Here is a 14,067-nt window from a genome sequence, read left to right on the forward strand (position 1 = left end):
CATTCATTTTACATTTAGTGTCATAATGTTTTCAAACAACAGGTCAGTTTACAGGTGAGTTTCCTTGTGATAGGATTTGAGTACACATGTATGTGATGCTTCCAGTCTCAGTCCTACCTGACCCTTCATGTTGGTAATGGTTTTAAAGGGACCTATGGGAGATGAAACCAAAACACAGTCAACCTTCCAAATATCCATACAATGTAGGAAGTCAGGGGCCAAGGTTATTACCGTGTGATCTGCCTAAGAGGGGACAGGGCTGTTTCTCTCTGCTCTAACTCATACCCAGACACACCTCAGCCAACCACTCCCAGTTTGGAAAACATGGCAGGTTTTCTCTGGTCTCTAAACACTGATCTTCCTCCTTCCTTTCCCTAGCATCCTGCTGCTCCTTTCCAGTCCCTAGGTCAAGGACCAGTTCCTCTCAAAAGCCTTCAGGCAAGATTAGGAGCCTCTCACTGGGCCCCACTTTTTTCTGTAACTGTTTTGTAGCATTAGCATAGCATTTGCCTTATTAGACTCCACTGATCTGTTTATGGGTCTGAATCCTCAACAGGCTGAGCTTGAGCACTGAAACTGATATCTATCTAAAGACTTCAGTATAAAAAAAAAAAGTAAGTAAATAAGGACAGGAAAGTTTGTCATGGCAAATGGGACCAAGGGCTAGATCCCACTGGGCCAGTTCAGCTGGGTTAATCGTTGGCCATTTTGGCCCAGATCAACCTGTCCTGCCTCACTTAGTAGTCAGATCTGAGCCACTACCCAGGAGGTTGATTTGCAGTAAATATATAATCCCAACTCATCATAATAGCAGAGATCTTGGTAACAGGTTGCTTGATACCTACTGATACGGGAAAATCTTAAACAGGTCTGCATTGGAATCCTGTCCCACAACCTGTATGATCTTGGGCAATATTTTTTTTTTTATTGAAGTACAGTTAGTTACAATGTATCAATTTCTGGTATATAGCACAATGTCCAGTCATGCATATAAATACATATATTCATTTTCATATTCTTTTTCATTAAAGGTTATTACAAAATATTGAATATAGTTCCCTGTGGTATATTGAATATATTGAATACAGTTCCCTTGTTTCTTTTAATCTATTTTTGTGTATTGTGGCTAACATTTGCAAATCTCAAACTCCCAAATTTATCCCTTCTCACTCCCTTTCACCAGTAACCATAAGGTTGTTTACTATGTCTGAGAGTCTATTTCTGTTTTGTAGCTGAGTTCATAGTGTCTTTTTTTTTTTTTAGATTCCACATATGAGTGATATCATATGGTATTTTTCTTTCTCTTTCTGGCTTACTTCACTTAGAATGAAGATCCTCTAGGTCCATCCATGTTGCTGCAAATGGCATTATTTTATTCTTTTTTATGACTGAGTAGTATTCCATTGTATAAATATACCACAACTTCTTTATCCAGTTGTCTATCGATGGACATTTAGATTGCTTTCATGTCTTGGCTATTGTAAATAGTGCTGCTATGAACATTGGGGCGCATGTATCTTTTCAAATTAGAGTTCCCTCCAGATATATACCCAGGAGTGGGATTGCTGGATCATGTGATAATTCTATTTTTAGTCTTTTGAGAAATCTCCATTCTGTTTTCCATAATGGCTGAACCAAACTTCATTCCCACCAGCAGTGTAGGAGGGTTCCCTTTTCTCCATACCCTCTCCAGCATTTGTTGTTTGTGGACTTTTGAATGATGGCCATTGTAGTTTTGATTTGCATTTCTCTGGTAATTAGCGATATTGAGCATTTTTTCATGTGCCTATTGACCATTTGTATGTCTTCATTGGAGAATTGCTTGTTTAGGTCTTCTACCCTTTTTTGGATTGGGTTTGTTTTTTTTGTTGTTAAGTTGTATGAACTGTTTATATATTCTGAAATGAAGCCTTTATCAGTCGCCTCATTTGCAAATATTTTCTCCCATCCCATACGTTGTCATTTTAATATTCCTTATGGTTTCCTTTGCTGTGCTTATAAAGAGCAGTATTTTATCTCTGTCAGCTTTAGTTTTCTCTTCTGTTAAAAGAGCATGATAAAATCTTACTCACAGGTTTGTTGTGAAGATTAAATGTGATGGTATGTGTTGAGTGCACATAGTATAAGAATATAGTAACAACTGATGAACATTCATTGAGTGAATAAATGTAGTACCTAGAACAAAGTCCCCACTTTCCTACCCCCAATACTGATTGAATGGATGAACAGACATCACTCATCTTGCTAAGTATGACTTCCAACTTAGATTCACCCCAAATTACCCCCAGTTTAGGCAGGCTTTCTCACTTAACTCCCTCAGCCCTAAGATGAACAAAACTACTCTAAGTCTATGTCAGAATGTGTTATCTGTATTGCATTTGCCATCATCACAAAAAATCTTTCATGAATTTCTTTTCCAGACTGGATCTTTCTGGATTAGCTTATTGATGATTGTAATTATTGATTAGATCACACATTTTTTTCTGATTTCTTAATTTTCATATATTTAATTTGCTCTCTTAGATATTTATTACTTCAGCAGATCTTTGCTGTGACAGCCACTCCTCCAAGCACTGTGGGGGGATGCAGAGATGTGTGGAGTACAGTTATCTCAGTCAAGGAACTTACACAGGAACAGACAAGATAATGCATGTGCAAACTTAGCTAAACTATTAAGACTACGGGACACGTACCTTTAAGAAGATACAAACCAAGAACTCAAGTACTTTCCCCAGTTGTTATTCTCTACTGCATCCTCAATTTTTACTGGTTTCTCACCAAATAATTGTGCCAAAGTAGAACTCCTTCAAGTCATTGCTCAGATGTACTTTTTCAGTGATGCCTACCCTGACCACCCTATTTGCTCTATTTGCTATTTCCTATTGCAATGTATTTCCCTACCCTAGCACCATTCTCTTCCTCTGTTCCCCTACTCAATTCATCCCATAGCACTCATCACCTTTTTAAATACTATGTAATGTTCTTGTGTATTAGAACTTGTTACTCGCTGTATGTCTCCCTACTGTAGAATGTGAGGTTCATGTGGGTCAGGATCTGTTAGTCACTGATGTAAACCTACAATGAGCCCCTGACATGTAGTCAGCATTCAATGGATATTTGTTGAATGAATTTATTAAATGAAGTAAGGAATAGCAGTTATGCACTGAGACTGGACAAGTGGCCTGACTCTACCACTTTCCGCCGTATGATCTCAGATGATTTACTTCAAGCCTCTCATTTCCCAGCTATACGTACTGTAGGAGGGCCAAAAGTTTACCTCTACCCTTTTAGGGTCTCTCACTGGGCCTGATAATTAAATTTATATAAAATAGATTAATAGGAGAAAAACACACAAATTTATTTAATACAAGTTTTACGTGACACAGGAGCCCTCATAAGGAAATGAAGACCCAAAGAAGTGGCAAAACCTAAATGCTTTTATTTAAGTCTGAGCCAAGATAGGCAATTGTGGAAAAGTAACTAAAATGTATAGAGAGGCTAGTGGAAGATAAGAATTATTTTAACAAGGTCTGTTTCTAAAGAAGTCTCTTGGCCTCGATATCTTGTCTCCTGTGGAGAATGTTTCTTTCCTCCTGGTACAGGGAGAGCATCTTTCACATGTGAGTTTTATCTTCTGTTTTCTGGAAGAAACAGGGGAGTAAGAGTGCTTCTTGCACCTGCTGTTTTTCAGGTGCCTTTAGCTCAAAATAATCCGTATGTCGACATGGCATATTTGAGGGTGGCATATTCTGCCACCCTCCACTACCTCCTGGGCTTGTTGGGAGGATAAAATGCATTATGCATTTAAAGCTCTAAGCCCATGCTAGATATGAAGATTGGCTGTTTGTAAAATTAAATCACTCTTCTTTGCTAGGTACACACATACTTGATTTTACTAGTTTTTAAAAAACAGTAGCAGTAAAAGTGTTAATACAAAATGGTTCCCATCATAATAATTCTATACTTTGAGTTGAACGACTTAGAGAAATTCCAACAGTGTGAGTTGAAATCAGTTTAACGAGAATAAAATCAAATCTATACCACTCTCAAATATGACCCTAGTCTATGTAATTAATCTGAAAGGACTTCAAGGTCCAATGTGTATTATGTAAAGAGTCACTGGAGCACAAACTAGAGTGGGATGGACATTGGCCTGAGCAGTTGATCTGGGGGTAGCTAATGAAACAGTTTAGTTCTTTCGACAGACATATCACATACCCACCATGTGTTAGACACAATGGCAACATTTGGTAATACTTTAGCAACAACAATGATACAGTTCTTGCCTTGAGGAAACAATTGTGGTATACCATATAGAGCTGTGAGTAGAGAGAGCACCTGAGAGTGAGGGGTGGGTTTGTAGGGCAGTAACCGGTAGAAGACTCATTAGAAGAGATGATTCTTGATCCTTTGGCATGTTTAATTTGGGGATTTTTTAATTTTTATTTTTTTTCAAAGTTATGCAGACATCATGGAGCCTGGATATTTGGGTTCTACCAAAAATATGAGATAGGGATTTGAGCTGTTCGTTGCATTCTGAAGGAAAAGATGATCCTAGAAGGTTAGGGACTTAAGTGATTTTCAGGTGGCTGACATTGCATTAGACAAAAACTAGTATAACTCAGATGTGCATAACTGGGGGCCTGACTTTATTGCAATTTGAAATTACTGGGACTTGGGGCTATCTCTGTGAGCCTCCATGAGCTGAATATCTCCAAGTTCTTATTCACTGCATAAGTGAACATCCTTCAGCCAAATTCACTAATAGAAATATTTGATAGAGGTCTTTTAAAAGTAGACTGTTAACTGGGTTAACTGTTAGACAGTCAATGACCAGTCTGTGACTGTAGGAGCAAATGATCATGCGGATGTAGAGTATTCTCTGGACCTGATTCTCTAAAATTACTGTCAATGCATGGTCCCTTCCAAGCCTTTGACCTGGTTCTGAGGCAGGCTCCATACTAATCCTGAGATGTCTGAATGATCTTCTACTCCAGACTGTGTCAAGAAGAGCATAGACTGGATGTACATTCAAAGCAGAAGGCCAAAGGCTCTCCTCATGGTTTCCCACCCAGTTATGGCATATTGCTGTAATCTCACACAGCAGCTAAAACATCTTTTTCTCATTTCTTTAGATTTCTGTAGCATTTGATGTCTCTACCATGTAATTTACATTTAATTATAAGTTGTTTTGCATTGTTTAATGGTGATTTCAAGTATAAATGTCTTGCCTTCCGAAGAAGATTTTTAAAAAATTCCTTTTAGAACCAGGGCTCACTACACAGTACCAGGTGTAAACATGGAGTAAACCACGAATACTGACTTCACCTCAAATTTACTTAACCATTTTCCCAGCACAGAAGGCCAGTCTGGCATGTAACTCATTCTTCTGACTTGTGCCTACGTTATATCAGAGTAAGTATCCTGAATTAATGGGAGTTTGTGAATGAAGTAACCAGATTTTCAATAAGATAATGAAGTTTCTTTTTGGGTTTTTTTGTTTGTTTGTTTTTTAAAAGAAACTGCTGAATGCGAAATAGATTTAGAAACAGAGATTGGGTTTGTTTGTAGGGGTAAAGAACTGCGTCACAACTTAGGGTGATATCTTTGTCTTGTTTTGGTATCAGGGTGATGGTGGCCTCATAGAATGAATCTGGAAATGTTACTTCCTCTGCAGTATTTTGGAATACTTTCAGAAGGATAGGCGTTAACTCTTCCCCAAATGTTTGGTAGAATTCACCTGTGAAGCCATCTGGTCCTGGACTTTCATTTTGGGGAGTTTTTAAATTACTAATTCAATTTCAGTACTGGTAGTTGGTCTGTCCACATTTTCTCTTTCTTCCTGGTTCAGTTTTGGGAGATTGTACCTTTCTAAGAATTTGTTCATTTCTTCTAGGTTGTCCATTCTATTGGTGTTTAGTTGCTTGTAGTAGTCTCTTATGATCCTTTGTATTTCCGTGGTGTCGGTTTTAACTGCTCCTTTTTCATTTCCTATTTTATTGATTTGGGCCCTCTCCCGTTTTTTCTTGATGAATGAGGTAAAGCATTTTGTTTATACTTTCACAGAACCAGCTTTTAGTTTTATTGATCTTTGCTATGGTTTTTTAGTCTCTATTTCACTTATTTCTGCTTTGACTTTTATTATTTCGTTCCTTCTACTAACTTTGGGTTTTGTTTGTCCTTCTTTCTCTAGTTGCTGTAGGTGTAAGACTAGGTTGTTTGAGATTATTCTTGTTGTCTGAGGTTAGCTTGTATCACTGTAAACTTCCCTCTGAGAACTGCTTTCGCTGCATCCTATGGGTTTTGATCATTGTGTTTTTGTTTTCATTTATCTCTAGGTATTTGTAATTTCCTCTTTGATTTCTCCAGTGATCCATTGGTTGTTTGGCGGCATATTGTTTAGCCTCCACGTGTTCGTGTTTTTTTGCAGTTTATTCCCTTGTAGTTGATTTCTAATCTCAGATCGTTGTGGTCTGAAAAGATGCTTGATATGATGTTAATTTTCTTAAATTTACCAAGACTTGCTTTATGGCATATGGTCTATACTGGAGAATGCTCCACGTGCACTTGAAAAGAATGTGTACTCTGCTGCTTTGGGATGAAATACTCTACAAATAACAATTAAGTCCATCTGCTCTAATGTGTCATTCAAGGTCTGTGTTCCCTTATTGATTTTCTGTCTGGATGATCTATCCATTGATGTAAGTGGATGTTAATGTCCCCCACTATTATTGTGTTATTGCCAACTTCTCTTTCTATGACTGTTAACATTTACCTTATATATTGAGGTGCTCCTATGTTGGGTGCATATATATTCACAATTGTTATATCTTCTTTTTGAATTGATCCTTGATCATTATGTAGTGTCCTTCTTTGTCTCTTGTAACAGTCTTTATTTTAAAGTGTATTTTATCTAAATATTGCTGCTCCAGCTTTCTTTTGATTTCTATTTGCATGGAATGCCTTTTCCTTCCCCTCACTTTCAGTCTGTATGTGTCTCTGGATCTGAAGTGAGTCTTTTGTAGGCAGCATGTATACAGGTCCATTCAATCAGTCTATGCCTTTTGGTTGGAGCATTTAGTCCTTTTACATTTAAGGTAATTGTCAATATATATGTTCTTATTGGCATTTTGTTAATTGTTTTGGATTTATTTTTGTGGGTCTTTCCCCTCCTCCCTTTCTTCTTTTATTCTCTTCTCTTGTGATTTCATGACTATCTTTAGTGTTATGTTTGGATACCTTTTTCTTTTTTGGGTATATGTCTTTTACAGATTTTTGGTTTATGGTTACTATGATGTTTTGGTATGGCAGTCTATATGTGTATATGACTTCTTTAAGTTGCTGATCTCTTAATTTCAAGTGCATTTTAAATACTTTGTATTTGTACTCTTCTCCCCTCACGATTACTGTTTTTAATATCATATTTTACATCTAATTGTCCCTTAATTGCTTATTGTGGATATAGATAATTTTACCACTTTTGTCTGTTAACCTCCCTGCTAGTTTATGTGTGGACGATTCCCTATCTTTACTGTATGCTTGCCTTTACCAGAGAGTTTTTCCAGTTTATAATTTTCTTGTCTCTTGTTGTGGCCTTTTTTTTTTTCTACCTAGAGAAGTACCTTTTTCATTTGTCTTAAGCTGATTTGATGGTGATGAATTCTTTTAGCTTTTGCTTGTCTGTAAATCACTTGATTTCTCCATCAAATCTCAATGAGCCTTTCTGGCAAGAGTATTATTGGTTGTAGGTTTCTCCCTTTCATCACTTTAAATATATGATGAAATATATGATGCCACACCCTTCTGGCCTGCAGAGTTTCTGCTAAAAAATCAGCTGATAACCTTGTGGTAGTTTCCTTGTATGTTATTTGTTGCTTTTCCCTTGTTGCTTTTAATATTCTGTATCTTTATTTTTTGTCATTTTGATTACTATATGTGTTGGTGTGTTCCTCTTTGGGATAACCCTGTATGAGACGCCATGCTTCCTGGACTTGGGTGACAGTTTCTTTTCCCAAGTTAGGGAATTTTTCAACTGTTATCTCTTCCGATATTTTCTCAAGTCCTTTCTCTCGCTCTTCTCATTCTGGAACCCCTATAATGTAAATATTAGTGTGCTTGCTGTTGTTCCAGAGGTCTCTTAAACTATCCTCAGTTCTTTTTACTTTTTTTCTGTTCTGCAGTAGTGATTTCCACTACTGTCTTCCAGCTAACTGATCTGTTCTTCTATCCCATTTTGTCTACTGTTGATTTTGTCCAGTGTATTTTTCATTCCAGTTATTATATTCTTCAACCCTGTTTGGTTGTTCTTTATGTTTTCTAATTCTTTGTTAAAACTTATAACTTCTTACTCTGTGAATCTGTTCTCCTCCCGAATTCTCTGATCATCTTTACAGTCATTACTCTGAACTCTTTCTCAAGTAGATTGCCTATCTCCACGTCACCTACTTCTGGGATTTTTTTTCATAGAGTTTTTTGTTTGTTTGTTATTGAAGTATAGTCAGTTTACAATGTTGTATCAATTTCTGGTGTACCACACATTGCTTCAGTCATACATGAATATACAAATATTCATTTTCATATTCTTCTTCACCTTAAGCCACTACAAGATATCAAATATAGTTCCCTGTGCTATACAGTATAAACTTGTTTATCTATTTTATATATACCAGTCAGTATCTGCAAATCTCAAACTCCCAATTTATCTCTTCCCACCCCCTTCCCCTCTGGTAACCATAAGTTTGTTTTCTGTGTCTGTGAGTCTGTTTCTGTTATATATATATAAGTTCATTTGTCTTTTTTTTTTTTTTAGATTCCATAGATGATTGATATCATATGGTATTTTTCTTTCTCTTTCTGGCTTACTTCCCTTAGAATGACATTTTCCAGGGACATCCATATTGGTGCAAAAGGTATTATGTTGTCATTTTTCAAGGCTGAGTAGTATTCCATTGTATAAATATACCACAACTTCTTTATCCAGTCATCTGTCAATGGACATTGAGGTCGTTTCCATGTCTTGGCTTTTGTAAATAGTGCTGCTATGAACATTGGGGTGCATGTATCTTTTTGAATTAAGGTTCCCTCTAGATATATGCCCAGGAGTGGGATTGTTGGATCATATAGTAAGTCTATTTTTCATCTTTTGAGGAATCGCTATACTGTTTTCTATAATGGCTGCACCAAACTACATTCCCACCAACAGTGTGGGAAGGTTCTCCTTTCTCCCCGCCCTCTCCAGCATTTGTTGTTTGTAGACCTTTGAATGATGGCCATTCTGATTGGTGTGAGGTGATACCTCATTGTCATTTTGATTTGCATTTCTCTGATAATTAGCGATGTTGAGCATTTTTTCATGTGCCTATTGGCCATTTGTATGTCTTCACTGGAGAATTGCTTGTTTAGGTCTTCTGCACATTTTTTGATTGGGCTGTTTGTTTTTTTCTATATGAGTTTATGAGCTGTTTATATATTCTGGAAATCAAGCTCTTGTCAGTCTCATCTTTTGCAAATATTTTCCCCCATTCTGTAGGTTGTCATTTTGTTTTGCTTACGGTTTCCCTTTCTGTGCAAAAGCTCATAAGTTTCATTAGGTCCCATTTGTTTATTTTTGCTTTTATTTCTATTGGCTGGGTAGACTGCCCTAGGAGAACATTGCTGAGATGTATGTGAGATAATGTTTTGCCTGTTTTCTTTTAGGAGATTTACTGTGACTTTCCTTATGTTTAAGTCCATAAGCCATTTTGAGTTTATTTTTGTGTATGGTGTGAGGGAGTGTTCTAATTTCATTGATTTACATGCTGCTATCTAGTTTTCCCAACACCACTTGCTGAAGAGACTGTCTTTTCTCCACTGTACATCCTTGCTTCCTTTGTCAAAGATTAACTGACCACAGGTCTGTGGGTTTATTTCTGGGCTCTATTCTGTTCCATTGACCCCAATGTCTGTTTTTGTACCAATATCATGCTGTTATGATTGCTGTAGCTCTGTAGTGTTGTCTGAAGTCTGGGAGTGTTATTCCTCCAGCTGCATTCTTTTTCTTCAGTAATGCTTTGGCAATTCTGGGTCTTTTGGGCAATTCCATGTAAACTTTAATATGATTTGTTCTATTTCTGTGAAAAATGTCCTGGGTAATTTAATAGGGATTACATTAAACCTGTATATTGCCTTGGGCAGGATGGCCACTTTAACAATATTGATGCTTCCAGTCCAAGAGCATGGGATATCTTTCCATTTCTTTAAGTCTTTAATTTCCTTAATCGATGTTTTGTAGTTCTCCGTGTATAAATCTTTCACCTCCTTGGTTAGATTTATTCCTAGGTATTTTATTACTTTAAGTGCAATTTTAGAAAGGATTGTTTCTTTACTTTATTTTTCTTTTGTTAGTATAAAGAAATGCAACTGATTGTTTTTACATTAATCTTGTATCCTGCTACCTTGCTGAATTCTTTTATTTGCTCTAGTAGTTTTTGTGTGGAGATTGTAGGGTTTTCTATATGTAGTATCATGTCTTGGTGTGGGGCTATTTGGGTTCTTCTTGTTTGGAATCCTCTGTGCTTCCTGTACTTGTATATCTGGTTCCTTCTTTAGGTTTGGGAACTTTTCAGTCATGATTTCTTCAAATACCTTTTCAATTCTCTTTGCTCTTTCTTCTCCTTCTGGGACCCCTATTATGCATAGGTTGGCACGCTTTATGGTCTCCCATAGGTCCCTTATATTGTTTTCATTGGTTTTTATTTGTTTTTCTTTAAGCTGTTCTGATTGGGTGTCTTCTGTTATCCTGCTTCTAAGTCACTTATTCGTTCCTCTGCATTATGTAGCCTGCTTTTTTATAGCCTTTAGTTCAGCTTTTATCTCAACAAGTGAGTTTTCCATTTTTAATTGGCTCCTCTTTATAGTTTCAGTTTCCTTTTTGATATATTCTTTGTCTCTATTCACTATCTCTTTAAGTTCCTTCAGTACTTTGATCACTCCTTTTTTGAAATCATGATCTAGTAGACTATCAAGGTCTATTTCATTGAGCATTCTTTCAGGGGATTTCTCTTGTTCTTTGAATTGGGAGAGATTCCTCGGCTTCTTCATTTTACTTATATCTCTTTGCCTCTATGGATTATGGAGTATAAGTTATCTACTGTGGTCCTGAACAGGTTTATTTATTTATTTATTTAACACAGGTGCAGAAATAAAAGTTGAAAAAAAATTAAAAGAAGAAAAAAAGCTTTGAAAACAGTATAATCAATAACAGAAGAACAAAATAGAGAAATATAGATCAAATTAAGACAAAAAGTTAATAGAAATTTTTTAAAAGAAAAAATGTTTAAAAGGATTAAAAAATAAGAATAAAAAATTTAAGAAAATAAAAATTAAAAAAAATAACAAAACAAAACAAAAAAAGGAGCATGTGTTCCTGTGTAGACTGCACTCCTAATAATTTTGTCAAGAAGTCCTTTTTAAGTATGCCTGGTTGCCATGTCTTCCTTCCATGCCTTTTGTCTGTTATCCCTTTGGTTGGGGGTTTGGCTGGTGTTGTGGCCAGAGCCTGTTCTGTGGTTGTTGCTGCTCCTGCCATCGCCCTGCTTCGTCAACTGCTCGCTGCTTCCAGAGGCCTGCGGGTCGGTCCGCTGGTCTGTGCTGCTCCCAGCGCCGGTAGGCAGGAGGTTCGCGCCCCCTCCCCACGCTGCGTCTGGTAGGTGGGCGGGTCGCTCCCCTGTTCAGCGCCCCTCCCCACGCCACGTCGGGTCCACGCTAGGTAGGCGGGCTGGCAGAAAACGGCCTCACCGGCCCTCGCCGCCACTGTGCGCGACTGTCCTCCTTGTTCACTTGTTTTGGAGGCAGGAGTTCGCAGAGGCACCACAGAGCAGAACGGTCCCCTCTGCCTGGGGCTGTAAGCAAACCGCAGTCCCGCCTAAGAGGTTGTGGCGCCCCTAGGTACGTATTCAGGTTTCGACCCCACCTCCGCCTGGTGCTGCGTGTCTGAGGAGACAAAGGCTACGGCGCCCCTCCCCCCAGGGCACACCAGCAGTGGTGCTTTGGTTCTTTTTTGTTTTTTCCTTTTCGTATTTTCTGGGAAACCCAGGCTGTCCTGCTCTGTATACCCTCCCAGCCACGGCGCACAGCACCCTGCAGTCCCCCAAGGTTTGCCTCTGTACAGCGGCCCCTGTCCTCCACCCGCCTTGGCCCTGGCAGCCTGTCCCGTCCCCCAGCTGCCGGTCTGCGTCTAGGGCTGGGGCTCCTGGGGACCCTTTGTGCCTGCTTCACTTAGTTCTGTCAGTCAAGGGCTGTTCCATGCAGATCCGAGCCTCAGAGGTTCCCCCTCAGCCTCTCTGACCACTCCGTTGGAGCGCTGTTCCTCCTTTGCACTCCCTCCCCACAGGACCGGTTTCGCACTAATTTCCTTTTGCTTTTCTTTTTCCCTTTTCTTCTACCAGATTTGTGGTGTATTTTGTGTTTTGAAGAAGGTAATGTTCTGTCAAAGTTCAGCGGGTGTTCTGAGTGGATGGGTGGGTCCGTGGATGTCAGTCTTGGTGTATTTGTGTGAGAGGGTGAGCTACGTGGCCTTCCACTCCGCCATCTTGGCCGCCTTCCCCTTCTGGGGTTTTATCTTGTTCCTTCATCTGGAACGTATTCCTTTGTCACCTCATTATGTCTAAATTGCTGCTTGTATTTATATATGTGGTAGATATACTATGTTTCTCGACCTTGGAAAAGTGGCCTTTGTACGAGAAGCTTTGTGCATCTCAGCAGTGCACTCCCCACTTGTCACCCAAGGACAGGGGCTAGCTGGTCACAGGGTAGCGCCTGCCCTGTTTGCGGACTCATTCAGCAGGCTGTGAGACCAGTTTTCTTGCTTTTGGTGCCTCCTGGTGGGTGAACCTGGTGTAGAACTTATGCAGGCTTCCTGGTCGGAGGGCCTGGTGACTGACTACTGGTGGATAGACCTGGGTCTTGGTCCTTTGGTGGGCAGTGCCATGTCTAAGGGTGTATCTAGAGGCAGCTGTGGTCTCAGGAAGTCTTTAGACTGCCTGTCTGGTGATGAATTGGGCTATGTCCCCACCCAGATAGATGTTTGGCCTGGAGCCTCCCAGCACTGGAGTGTACAGGCTGTTGGGTGGGGCCAGGTCTTAGTGCTAATGACCCAAGATGTTAGCCTCCAGGTAAGTTTACACAGATGAATACTCCCTGATGTGTCTGCCAGCAATGTCTGTGTCCCAAGGGTGAGCCACAACCGCCCCCACCTTCCCAGGAGACCCTCCCAGACCAGCAAGTAGGTCTGGCCCAGACTCCTGTGAAATTACTGCTTTTGCCCTTGGTCCTGGTGCATGAGATTTTGTGTGTATCCTGTGAGAGTGAAGTCTTTATTTCCCTGAGTCCTGTAGCGCTTCTCCAGTTAAGCCCTGCTGACCCTAAGAGTCAAATGCTCTGAGGTTTCCTCGTCTCAGTGTTCAACCCCAACCTGGGGAGCCTGACATGGGGTTCACCCCTGTGAGGGAATCTCTGCCATATAAATATTCTCCAGTTTAGGGGTCACGCACCCTGGACTTAATGAGATTTGATTGTATCACAAGTCTGCCCCTCCCACCCATTTCGTTGTGGTTCTTTATGTGTTTAGTTGTAGAAGATCTTTTCTGGTAGGTTCCAGTCTCTTTCACTGACGATTATTCTGCAGTTAGTCGTGATTTTGGTATGCTCATGAGAGAAGGTGAGCTCAAGGTCGTTCTACTCCATCATTTTGGCTGTGCTAAGAGCTCGTTCTATACAAGGAACCGGAGTTTTCTGGCAGAAGCAAGCAGGCTTCATGTGTGTTTCTCAATTTACCATATTCTTTCAAGTAATTGATCCCCTTGATTATGTTCCTCCCTCAGATGCTTCTTTCTTTAACATTTTGTTGCTAATCAGAATCTCTGTGAGAATGACCACAAACCTGAAGAAAACTGCACTGTTAAAAGGTGTTAACTGCTTCTTGAATGACTGACGGATTTTACCTTTAGACTGACATGCCATCTCAGGATTTTGGCAACTCCATTCTTTTCTTGTAGCTCCCTGGTCATTTGTTTAAGATCTACCCCTTAC

General features: G+C 39.4%; 1 protein-coding gene across 3 annotated transcripts in view; it reads left to right on the top strand.

Annotated features, from left to right (window-relative positions):
• PDE4D (phosphodiesterase 4D) overlaps window positions 1-14,067 on the top strand; it is a 679,763-nt gene that overhangs the window by 69,457 nt on the left and 596,239 nt on the right. Inside the window, exon 1 of one of the 3 annotated variants that reach the window (XM_072958632.1) lies at window positions 11,844-11,925. The exons of the other annotated variants lie outside the window; for them this stretch is intronic. The gene's annotated coding sequence lies outside the window, so the exon portion shown is untranslated. Of the gene's footprint in view, window positions 1-11,843; window positions 11,926-14,067 lie in introns of those variants that run through there. 3 annotated transcript variants of the gene reach the window in all.

Source organism: Vicugna pacos, chromosome 3, assembly GCF_048564905.1.
Source record: "Vicugna pacos chromosome 3, VicPac4, whole genome shotgun sequence".
Taxonomy (NCBI): Eukaryota; Metazoa; Chordata; class Mammalia; order Artiodactyla; family Camelidae; genus Vicugna; species Vicugna pacos.